Source organism: Triticum urartu, chromosome 1A, assembly GCF_056163025.1.
Source record: "Triticum urartu cultivar PI428250 chromosome 1A, HENAU_Tu73, whole genome shotgun sequence".
Classification (NCBI taxonomy): Eukaryota; Viridiplantae; Streptophyta; class Magnoliopsida; order Poales; family Poaceae; genus Triticum; species Triticum urartu.
Genome location: NC_141873.1, coordinates 389,507,042 through 389,520,308, shown reverse-complemented (window position 1 = coordinate 389,520,308; position 13,267 = coordinate 389,507,042). Strand labels below are relative to the sequence as shown.

Here is a 13,267-nt window from a genome sequence, read left to right as displayed (position 1 = left end):
AAGAGTAGATCTACCACGAGATTGGAGAGGCTAAACCCTAGAAGCTAGCCTATGGTATGATTGTTGTTGTGTATGTTGTCCTACGGACTAAAACCCTCCGGTTTATATAGACACCAGAGAGGGTTAGGGTTACACAAAGTCGGTTACAATGGTAGGAGATCTTCATATCCGTATCGCCAAGCTTGCCTTCCACGCCAAGGAAAGTCCCTTCTGGACACGGGACGGAGTCTTCAATCTTGTATCTTCATAGTCCAGGAGTCCGGCCAAAGGTATAGTCCGGCCATCCGGACACCCCCTAATCCAGGACTCCCTCACCAGGATTTTCCTTGCCTATGAGTCAAAAACAACCAGGATTTTCCTTGCTAACTTCTGCTAAACATTTACTTTTATAAGTTAATAACACATGGGATGTTTTTATAATGTATATATAAGTCTCTATAAAATATACGATAATAGTAATAATATAAATATATATAATGTGGTTAAAAAATACATTGGGCTGCTGATCTTTAAGAAAAAGCCCATAGGCCGGTATGGACCTCAAAAAATAAGTTGAAACCACTGTCACCGTACGTCATGGGCTATGCATGTTAAAATACAAAACCTAGGCCTAGCTGATACTTGTTCGTCCTCTGGAAAAAAATGATACCAGATCCCCGAGCGAACTGGATTATAGAGGGGGCCGGTGGCACGACTGAAGAAGCACATCAGGAGCGATTTTTTCATCTTCAGTGGATGGCTCTCGATGGCATTTTTTACTTTCCCCTGCACCATACAACTTGTATTTTTAGCCTCCCAGTCCGTGGTGGACCAGCAGCCCATTTGCTGGGTGGGCCAACCTACAGAAACCAGCACTCGATTTCTCATCAAGCCCCCAAAACAACATAGTACTATGTTTGTTTTGAGGCCGAGAACATTACGGCAGGGGTTGAGCGGGGGAGGGGGCAAGACAGAGCAAAAAGATTAAAAAGAGTTGATGCGCCATTGCTACCCTAACAAAGCAGGTGCAATTCTTCTCGGGAAGAAGGTGTGCCATTGACACCCACACGCACATACCCCACAGTAGGCATACTAACAAGTTCACACCCAAGCACAACAGAAAAGGTAAACATTCATATCAAACTCAGGTTCACAGGACACGTTCATATTCATAGCCAACATTCACTATCAACAACTCAAAAGATTCATATATACACAAGTTCATCATGTCTATGGATCCAACTGATTGATAGATCACACAACAATATTCATAGATAATTCATAAAAAGATTCAGATATACACATGTTCAGTATGTTTATGCATCCAAATGATTGAGATCACAACCAATATGATCCATGGACGAACTTTAATTACCTAGGGTATAGAGTTCTTGCTAAAATTAATGCTTGTACGAGTAAACTTTCGAGTACATAAGATGCAGCACAGACAATCTGGACTTTTCTTGTAGGTTTATCCTCAAATAGTGGCCTTGTGCGAGGGAGGTTTGAGCAACTTGGCCACTACTTTCATCCAACTAGTTTACTAGCTCATCTTGGTCCTGTAGCTCGCCAAAATTCTACATTGCAGACTGGTAAATGGTGTTCATTTGGAGGTACCTATTGCTAAAATTATTGCTTGTACGAGTATACTTTCGAGTACATAAGAGGCAGCACAGACAATCTCAACTTTGCTTGTAGGTTTATCCTCAAATAGTGGCCTCGTGCCGAGGGAGGTTTGAGCAACTTGGCCACTACTTTAATCCAACTAGTTTACTGGCTCATCTTGGTCCTGTAGCTCGCCAAAATTCTACATTGCAGACGAGAAAGGAGGCGGTTGAGAAAATGAACCACCCAAATATTTTGTGCAGTTCAACTGAAATGGAGCATCTCTAGCATGCAGACTGATTAAGTGCCAGATGAATATACACGTCAACCAACTTGTCTAGAATCTTTAGACTCCATGCCATACAGTTTGCTACCATATCTGCCGATAACCAAAAGGCACAAGTTGGGACAAAGACTGGACTGTGCTTTTCTGGGCTATGCACCAAGCAATATTTTTAGCGTTCACTCTCCTAATACTTGGAGTTTGACAACTGGTTGACGCCGGTTGATACTCGAATGAATATAGGCACTTCTTGTCAACATCGATGCTTGTTTGAGTGAACTTTGGAGTACATGGCAGCAACATAAGTATTTGTCCATCTGATCTTTTTGTGCAGTTCTACTGAAATCACCCAATGCAATGATTAGCCTGCGAGTTCAGGCTCCAAGTTACTCCTTTATAAAATCGGCAAACAGTAGCACAATACCAAATTACCAATACATGACAAGCACAATAATCAGGATAAAGACCAGTACCAACCTGTGTGAGGTAGCATATCAATTATTTTTTCCTTTGACTGGAAGCCGAGATAAGCGAAGCGACTGACAGCAAAGGAAGATAGCAGGCCCAGATTAGCGACTGATAGGAAAGGACGGAAGCTGTCAAGGCAATGAAGCACCCAAAGTTTTTGTGCAGTTCCACCAAAATCAAGCATCCCTGTTGGCACATATATTGAGAGAGTGAGATTACTGTAATAGTGGGACTAGTTGATGAAACATACACTAACAAATAGAAGCACCCTCATCATCTTAATGGGTAAAGTTAGCAACATAGCAGTCTTGCTTAAAGAGAGGTATTAGTTTATTTAATCAGTGCCAATTAGCTCAACACTCAAAGCATTGCCATGTATCATAGGTTTCAAAACTTTAACATGCAAAGATAAAGGAGTTTCTCATGACAGTAGCATGATACAAATAGAGATGACAACAAACTAATATGGATGAAGGCCTTAGGCCTGTACCAACCTGAGGAAAAAAGCTTATTCATGTAGTCCCATAAGAGATGATAAAGCACTCACTGGAATCACTCAATAGTATATATTTTTGTGCACTTCAAATGTATGGTTGAAATCACTCTTGTTTACCAGTGCTGAGATTATATCGAAAGATTATCAAGAACTTCCAGCAGAATTAAAGCACAGGCTGGGATATAGTTCATTGTATTGTCTTGTGTAGTTCCACTAAAATGTATGATTGGCACAACATGATCCCTATTTGCACAAGTAGGAACAAGGTGAAACCTTCATTAGCTTAGTGAGAAAGGATAGAAAGACATTAGCATATTACTCTAATAGTAGCATCAAATTCATGATGGGCAATACGCAAAACATTGCCTCATTGAACCAATGGAAATAAATTGACATGCAAAATAATAGCACTATTATGTCATGACACTAATAATATTCCCTCCTTGCTCCACCACATGATTCACCTCCATAGACAAACATACACACATACATGATTCAGCATAGGGTCCTACTAAAGATTTGTTTAACTCCGACAGGAAAATTAGGCAGCAATAAATTAGTGGTACTTAAGTACTCCTAATTAATTAAGTGAGACAGCAGAAGTGGAAGGGCTCCCTGGAGGATCGTCTCACATGTAAGGTATTGATTGTCGGAGCCCTTGAATGGCCTCGACTGAGGCCTCTGGCTTCAGCAAGATCACCTTGGCACTGTTTATTCTTCTTCCTCCTCCTCTTCATGCTCTGTTTCTCATTCTCGTCACCAGTTGGTGAAACCAAGTACATGATTGGCCTTCTATTTTAGAATTGGTTTTGTCAGTGAGGGAGTACAACTGTACTAGTAAAAATAGCATTATTTTCTCATGGCAGTCGCAAAATAGAGATGAACACATGCATTAAATATCATTCTTACCTAAAGGAAGGTTATGGTGCCAATATGGATGATGAGGATTGGAACACAGATCTCCCTTTGTGCAGTTCCACCAAAATGAACCAACTGTTCCATTCTGACTTTCTAGTTAAACAGCACAAAAGTCACTACTTTTAAGAGGACCTTTTAAGAAGAGTTTTGTGCAGTGCACCAAAAGGTCACAACAGCAACCAGGTGAAATGGATATCTCTGTTTACACAAAAAGCTATAGAGGAAACAGTCAGAGTCTCAAACAATTACAGGCAAAAACATTTGTCTAAACTTGTCATGGCTTATAACAGTGGCATGGCTTCATTTTTACCAGGGGCATTAGATTAAGAACAACTAAATATTTGGTATAAGGGCATGGGACGGTGGGTGCACCAGCAGTCCAGCACCATGTACCTAAACATGGGCATAAAGTGGTGATTCATAGTTTGTTGCCGCGAGAAACAAACATCCAAGAAACATATCTGGGTTGGTCCCATTTTTTTCACTCTAGCCACCTACTCCTATGTGTGGATAGCAAATCTAGTCCTTCTCATACCACTGTGTTCAGCGTTACCCCTATATTTCCCTTTTCGACCAAGAGACCGGTTGGATGACCAGTCTGTACTACTTTCACCCCCTTTCCTTCTTGTTTGTACCAAGTCCGATGTACTATGTTTGGTTTTAGGTCTAGTATTGCCATATTTTGCCACACATTTTTGCCAACCTTGCCTAAGTTTAGGGGCTGTTTGGTTCTAGGCCTAGTATTTCCATATTTTGCCACACATTTTTGCCAACCTTGCCTAAGTTTAGGGGATGTTTGGTTCTAGGCCTAGTATTGCCATATTTTGCCACACATTTTTGCCAACCTTGCCTAAGTTTAGTTCATCAAAATGAAAGCCACAAGTTGGCAAGCCTAAGGGAATCTTGCCACACTTTTTGTGTGTATTCCATGTGGGGCTCAATTGTTGCTTGCCTAAGGTGTGGCTTGAACCAAACGCTCACCTAAGTTAGTCAAACTTGCCTAACCTTAGGTGTGGCAACCTTTGGCAAAGTTAGTCACAAACCAAACAGCCCCTTCTTGTTTGAACCAAGTACAAGATTCGACTCCATGAAGTAGCTTTACCTCTAACAATAGAAGAAAAAAATAGGTGACGTTGGACCATCCGATCGAGAGGGGCTGAGAGGTAGAAGGATGCACATGCAGCGACGTAGCGAGCTGGGGAAGTAGAGCTAAGGCGGTTTCGAAGGAAGATATACCTGAAGGTCGTCGGGATGTGGATAGGTGGGCAGCGGGAGGCCGGATCCGCCCACACTAGGGCAATGACGAAGGGATCGGAGGACCTCCCGCGCCGGTGCTCGGCTAGAGATAACGGTGCGGCCGGCAGTGGGTCTCCTCCCTCGCTATCGACGATGGCCTAAACGCTGCCCCTCCTCCCCTTCACCGGCGGAGGGGGATACGTCCGGATCTGTAACCAGCGGTGAGGATAGAAAGACAATGTTTTTTGAAGGGAGAAAGACAGTGTTACCACCCCTATCTTGTTTAGATCTGGAGAGGATGAGAGTGTGTGAATAGAGCAACCCTAGCAAGCAAGCGTGGAGGCTTCGGCCTATATTTACGTAGTGGGGTACTTTTCCTTTTTCACTCCATCAAAATAATCGTTTAAAATTGTGTACTACATGCCAGGTCGCCGTTTATTTTAGTTGTTGGTTGCTTTTTGAGATATCTACCCGCTTGTTCCAAGTGGTGTTACGGTGTGCCAGGTCACACTTTATATCGTTCAAGTCTGGTACAAGTCCCTCCATTAAATGAACAACCACCCCCTCGTAAAAATTATGAGCAAGCCCACGGCTAAAATTATCGGAAACGTGGGTTTCCCAACATGCATTATTATTTATATTTTCTACTCCCTCCATTCCTAAATATAAGTCTTTTTATTAGCCACACCTAAGACAAGAATTATTTTATTAGCAGTGAACCCCACATGTCATAGACACAAAAAGTGTGGCAAGATTCCCTTAGGCAAGCCAAAGTGTGTCTAACAATTTGAGCAACTCAAGTTAGGCAAGTGTGGCAAGTGTGGGAAAAATAATGTGGCAACATAAGACAAACATAGTCACAATCCAAACAGCCCCGTAATTTTTTGTGACATGCATGAAAATTTGGTTAGTTAAATTTATAGTCAAAATTTGGCAAGGTGCATCAAATCAACACATGCAAGTATCAAAAGGGAAGTCACGGCATGCATGCGTTGTACACCCTCCGTTTCCAAATATAAGTCTTTTTAGATATTGCAACAAGTGACTACATATGAAGCAAAATATGTCTACATACATCCGTATGTAGTAGTACATTTGAAATGTGTAAAAAGACTTATATCGAGTGTAGTGCTTTGATGTGTTGCGTGAACTCATATAAGACCGAGAAGTTTGATTACTACAATGCCCTCTCCCTCGCGGACTGAGCCCCGGTGCCTTAACTGCACCTGCCTTTGGCTGCATGACAGGTGGGCCAACCACCTGTTCGGCCCACCTGTCATAGACGCAAAGGCAGGAGCAGTAAGTCAATGAAGCTGCGTCCCTCCCTCGCGCATGAGCGTGGTGGCTAGAAGGACTAGTAGGAGCTTTCACTACATGCTTCTTGACGGCAGCGAACTTGCGGATGGAGTTGACCATCATGTCATCCATGCGAGAGGCGAAGCCGGCGTCAGTGAGGGCTACGACGCTGGCGGTCTCTAGCACCGTCTGGAAATGCTGCGCGGTGCGGGGCCGCAGGCCGGCGCCTTGGATGATTTGGCACAGCCGACTGCGGCTCGCGATCATCGCCTCCATAGGTGCTTCTGGCTTCTGGTCACTTGGTCTTGGATTGGAGTGAGCATTGTTGCGCAGAGACTAAGGAGTAGATGGATTGGAGTGGTGGGCGCCTTTATATGAGAATCCAAACTCTGTTGCATTCACATCGTGCTGGCTCTATTATGCTTCTCCAATTAATTCCCTCTGCATGTAGAGTAATTTGAGGATGCATCATTGACCGTTCAACGTCTTAGGAACCGCTACCCTCTCCCTCCTTGGCATTCAAGCACCTATGGAGGCGACTACCACTCGCATCTATCGCGTGTTAGGAGACGTTCCCGTCGACGATGAGGTGCCTATGGTGACTTCGTAAATTTCAAGATGATAGTACTAGTATACTCAATATTGTGCACCGCGACCAAGGCCGAGAGGAAAACGAGAGAACTACGTATTTATTTACAGTGTAGATTCACTCATTTTGCTCCATATGTACTCCGTCTCGGTGTAGTCTAGTCACTTGTTGAAATCTCTAGAAAGGCAAATTCTCCTTTCTGGTTTACAGGGCTATACTAGTAAGTACTCCCTCCGTCCAAAAATACTTTTCATCAAAATGGATAAAAAAGATGTATCTAGAACTAATATACATTTAGATACATCCCCTTTTATTCATTTTGATGAAAAGTATTTCCGGACGGAGGGAGTACTACAATAGTGGTTTCACATAGCCATTTTGTCTCATGCAAGAGCCTGGCTATATGCGTGCTCCAAGGTTCGCAACTGCCACGTTCGGGTTGCACTTGGCTCTTCGCCTCTTCGAGAAGACGAACAATGATGTTACTACTACCGCTTCTATAGTATCGAATCCACTGCTGCATGTTCGTCCACCGCGAGCGGGAGGGATAGCTTGTTGTAGTACTATAAGCAAAAGCCTGTCCTCGTCTACGAGCCACCGCGCGCATGGGCGAGGGAGAAGGCGTGTAGTAGTAAAATCAAGCTTCTCCTCGTTGTACGAGTTGATGCTAAAAGACCTGTAGTGTACAATACTCCATTTGCTGCAACCTCTAACTTTACCCCACCACAAATTAAAATATATATTCCTGTCTTGACCAGATGAGCATGCAAACTAGAATCACCAGGATGACAGGTAGGGCCAGAAGATTATTTTAATCAAAAAATATAGCATGGAGCCGACCCCAACGATTTTAAGCTTACAGGCACGGTACATGCTATCCTAGACTACTCTACACATGAAACTACCACACGAGCATCCGGGTTGCGCTTGGCTCTTCGCCTCTTTGGGAGTACTACTGCAGTGGAGGAGTACTACAGTATGCTTCTGGCCATCTGACACTGATTGAACTACTGCATGTCCACCGCGTACGGGAGGGAGAGCATGTAGCGAATGAAAAAGCTTCTCCTAGTCCTGCCAGCCAGCACGCTCATGGGCGAGGGAGGGACGTAGCTTCATTGGCTTACTGCTCCTGCCTTTGCGTCCATGATAGGTGGGCCCAACAGGTCGGTGGCCCACCTGTCATGCAGCCAACGACAGGTGCAGTTAAGGCGAGAGGGCGTTGTAGTAATCAAACTTCTCGGTCTTGTATGAGTTGACGCGACACATCAAAGCACTGCACTCGATATATTTCAATAATTTGCGTTTGCCGATGCATTAATTACAACGCATGCATGCATGTCGTGACTCTCATTTTGATACCTGCATGTGTTGATTTAATGCACCTTGAAGTAGTATGAATATGTGACGGTAAAGTTTTGTAATGCCCTGACCCTAATAAAGCGAGAGATGGTTGTGGACAAGGAGGGCGAGATCATGCAGACGGAATAGGACCCGACGATGGAGCTCTCTATGGTCTCGATGGACCTCACCTTGCTCCACTACCCCTTGTGCCTCCGCCCCTTGAAGCCTCAAGTGTATGAGGTTCGAATACACCTCGTCCGTTTGGCTGATCGAGCAAGGTGGATGTTTCTTGATTGATGTGTTGTTCGATTGATTTGTGCAGTGAAAGGGAGGGCACATGGCTTGCGCGGACTGCCGCGTCGAGCGCCCCGGGAACCAGTGGCAGTGCCAGAATTGCGAGCACGGCGGTGGCTTCGACGTGCGAAACACGATGGTGTACGCCGTCCTCTCCTCGGTGAGGGCGGAGTGCCCGCACGAAGGCTGTGGGCTCTAGGTCACTTACCACAACCTCGCCGATCACCAGAGCGTGTGTCCACTCGCGTCCTGCAAATGCCCCATGCCCGTCTGCGGCAATGAAGGCCCGCCGCCGGTGCTCTCCCACCACATCAGCACCGTGCATCCCATGCTCGTGCACAAGATCCAGTACGACAAGGCTCTCCAGCTGCAATGCCACTGTCGGAGCCACAGCTCTTGCTGTTCGCGGAGGAGGACGACCGCGCGTTTTTCTTAGTCGACGGCGTGCTCGACATCGGCGCGCCTATCGCCATGTCGGTCGTCTGCGTTAGAGCGGGGGCGTCCCCACTGCCGCACTACGTGGCCAAGTTGTGGGCAAACGGCCCGCCAGGGGAGCCCAAAGGCAGGACCGACGCCGTCAAGGTGGAAATGGAGGTGACAAGCAGCAGGGATCCCAACAATGTAGCCGTGCAGGAGCTGACCTACTTCACAGTTCCGCCCAAGTTGCTGGCCGGGGCTAAGCTGGTGTCCCTCCACATTCAGATTGTCAAGCTCACGTCCTAAATGATTCTACAATGCCTTTTGTTTATCTTAGTAATATGCTAATATAGGGGTTAGCTCGGTCTACATTGGCTTAAGAGATGGTGGGTTTGGTTGGCGATGCAGCAATTACCTCGACATTAGATCAACAGTGAAAGTAATTTTGAACAGTCGAATGGATATTTTGTGTCTGTTGGATATAAAGATCCTTTGGGTAAGAAGTAACAACTTATATACTTTTTTTTCAAAACGGAACAACGATACTAGTATAATTTTTGTTGACATGCACTAATATTTTCGAAATGGATGTTGGGCTGTAGCTAGAAGGGTGATACATCTCGAACGTATCTATAATTTTTTATTGCTCCATGCTATTATATTATCTATTTTGGATGTCAATGGGCTTTATTTTACACTTTTATATCATTTTTGGGACTAACCTACTAACCGGAGGCCCAACCCAAATTGTTGTTTTTTTTGCCTATTTTAGGGTTTCGCCGAAAAGGAAATCAAACGGAGTCCAAACAGAATGAAACCCTTGGGAACGTGATTTTCTCAACAAACATGATCCAGGAGACTTGGAGTGGGCGTCAAGAAACAAACGAGGAAGCCACGAGGCAGGGGGGGCATGCCTACCCCCTTGGGCGCGCCCTCCACCCTCGTGGGCCCCTCGTTGCTCCACCGACGTACTTCTTCCTCCTATATATATATATATATATCCACGTACCCCCCAAACATCCAGGAGCACCATGAAAACCTGATACGTCTCCGTTGTATCTATAATTTTTGATTGTTCCATGCCAATATTATTCAACTTTCATATACTTTTGGCAACTTTTTATACTATTTTTGGTACTAACATATTGACCCAGTGCTAGTTCCTGTTTGTTGCATGTTTTTTGTTTCGCAGAATATCCATATCAAAAGGAGTCCAAACGGAATAGAAACTGACGGAGATTTTTTGGAATATATATGATTTTTGGGAAGAAGAATCCACACGAGACGATGCTCGAGGGGCGCACGAGGTAGGGGGGCGCGCCCTGGGGAGGCAGGTGCGCCCATGAACCTCGTGGCCACCCCGTAAGGAGGTTGATGCCCTTGTTTCTCCGCAAGAAAGCTAATTTCCGGATAGAGATCGTGTCAAAATTTCATCCCAATCGGAGTTACGGATCTCCAGGAATATAAGAAATGGTGAAAGGGAAGAATCTGAGAACGCAGAAACAGAGAGAGACAGAGAGACATATCCAATCTCGGAGGGGCTCTCGCCCCTCCCATGCCATGGAGGCCAAGGACCAAAGGGGAAACACTTCTCCCATCTAGGGAGGAGGTCAAGGAAGAAGATGATGAAGGGGCCCCCTCTCCCCTTCTCTTCCGGTGGCGCCAGAACGCTGCCGTGGCCATCATCATCATCACCGCGATCTACACCAACACCTCCGCCATCTTCACCAACATCTCCATCACCTTCCCCCCTCTATCTATAGCGGTCCACTCTCCCGCAACCCGTTGTACCCTCTACCTTAACATGGTGCTTTATGCTTCATATTATTATCCAATGATGTGTTGCCATCCTATGATGTCTGAGTAGATTTTCGTTGTCCTATCGGTGGTTGATAAATTGCTATGATTGATTTAATTTTCTTATGGTTATGTTGCTGTCCTTTGGTGCCCATCATATGATTGCGCGCGTGGATCACACCCTAGGGTTAGTTGTATGTTGATAGGACTATGTATTGGAGGGCAAGAGTGACACAAGCTTCAACCTAGCATAGAAATTGATGCATACGTGATTGAAGGGGGACCAATATACCTTAATGCTATGGTTGGGTTTTACCTTAATGAACATTAGTAGTTGCGGATGCTTGCTAATAGTTCCAATCATAAGTGCATAGAATTCCAAGTCAGGGATGACATGCTAGCAGTGGCCTCTCCCACATAATACTTGTTATCAGTCTAGTAAAGTAGTCAATTGCTTAGGGGCAATTTCGCAACTCCTACCACCACTTTTCCACACTCGCTATATTTACTTTATTGTTTCTTTATCTAAACAGCCCCTACTTTTTATTTACGTACTCTTTATTATCTTGCAAACCTATCCAACAACACCTAAAAAGTACTTCTAGTTTCATACTTGTTCTAGGTAAAGCGAACGTCAAGCGTGCGTAGAGTTGTATCGGTGGTCAATAGAACTTGAGGGAATATTTATTCTACCTTTAGCTCCTCGTTGGGTTCGACACTCTTACTTATCAAAAATTGTTGCGATCCCCTATACTTGTGGGTTATCAAGAACTTTTTCTGGCGCCGTTGCCGGGGAGCAATAGCGTGGGGTGAATATTCTCGTGTGTGCTTGTTTGCTTTATCACTAAGTAATTTTTATTTTCTGTTCTTAGTTGTTCTTTATCTTTAGTTATGGATATGGAACATGAAATACCAAAAAAATAGGTGTACTTTCTGCTCATGGAGATGGGGAACCTCCTAAAACCCTCGATGTTGGTTATGTGAAAGATATTATGTACTACTTTAATAATCCTGAGAAAACCCCATTTAATTATGTAATGGGTGTAATGTTGGATCAACGTGAATACTTTAGGGATTATCGCTTGACACAAAAAGGGAAACTATTATGGGATCAAATTCATATACTGAAGTGGTATGCTTGGCAATTATGCGTGAGTTATGATTATACTTGTTGCTCTAGGATGAAGGCTCCACACTTTCCCTTTTCATGCAAATTCAATGATAATAAAACCTTAGCTTCTTATGCTAATGGTATATATGATTACTATGATGTGGAACAAATAGAAGAATTTGTTGCTTTTATGGGTGATTATGAAATTGAATCTATGTTTAAAGAGTTTGAAGATTTTGATGATGCTGTTTATAGACCTGAAAATTTAGCTATCCTGAAATATTGTTATGAGAATTATGAATACAATTATGAAATTAATGCGCTTATTGAGAAAGTCTCCGCTGCCCAAGAAGAGACTAATATTTTGCAAGAATCTATGGAAGAAGAAGATGAAACTGTGAGCTCATTGGATGAGAAAGATGAGGAGAAGAGCGAAGAACAAAAGGAGGAAGAGCGGATTGATCACCCGTGCCCACCTTCTAATGAGAGTAACTCTTCAACTCATACATTGTTTAATTTCCCTTCGTGCTTACCGAAGGATGAATGCTATGATAATTGCTATGATCCCGTCGATTCTTTTGAAATATCCCTTTTTGATGATGCTTGCTATGCTTGTGGCCAAGATGCCAATATGAATTATGCTTATGGAGATGAACTTGCTAAGTTCCTTATGTTAAACATGAAATTGTTGCTATTGCACCCACGCATGATAGTCCTATTATCTTTTTGAATTCTCATGACTACACTATATCGGAGAAGTTTGCACTTATTAAGGATTATATTGATGGGTTGCCCTTTACCGTTGCACATGATGATTTTGATGAATATAATATGCATGTGCTTGCTTCTCCTACTTGGAATTATTATGAGAGAGGAACTATATCTCCACCTCTCTATGTTTCCAATATGACAAAATTGCAAGAAACTGTTTATACTATGCATTGGCCTTTACTATGTGTACATGAATTGTTCTTTTATGACATGCCTATGCGTAGGAAGAGAGTTATACTTCGTCATTACATGATATATGTTACCTTGTGCTCACCACTAAATTACAAATCATTGTTAATTAAAATTGGCTTTGATATAACTTGGGATCCATGTGGATCCATTACTTGAGCACTATATGCCTAGCTTAATGGATTTAAAGAAAGCGCTGCCAGGGAGACAACCCGGAAGTTTTAGGGAGTCATTTATTTCTGTTCAGTGATTTCATATATTTTAAAACAACAAAAATAAAGAGGGGAACCCAAAACTTTTTCAAAAAGGAAAGCGAAAGTGAGAAAGACAAGCATTGTTGAAGTGGGAGCTAGCCTTGAACTTTGTTCATGCTCACGGAAACTTTGTGAATCTTTATTACAGAAACTTTTCAATAAAAATAATTATACCCTTGTACAATTCCATTGTATTATAAAAATAATGTGCCAAGGTTTTCCT

General features: G+C 43.5%; 1 pseudogene; it reads left to right on the top strand.

Moving 5' to 3' along the window:
* The first annotated feature begins 8,013 nt into the window (after window positions 1-8,013).
* On the top strand, window positions 8,014-9,228 carry LOC147991376 (uncharacterized; annotated as a pseudogene).
* Window positions 9,229-13,267: the final 4,039 nt, after the last annotated feature.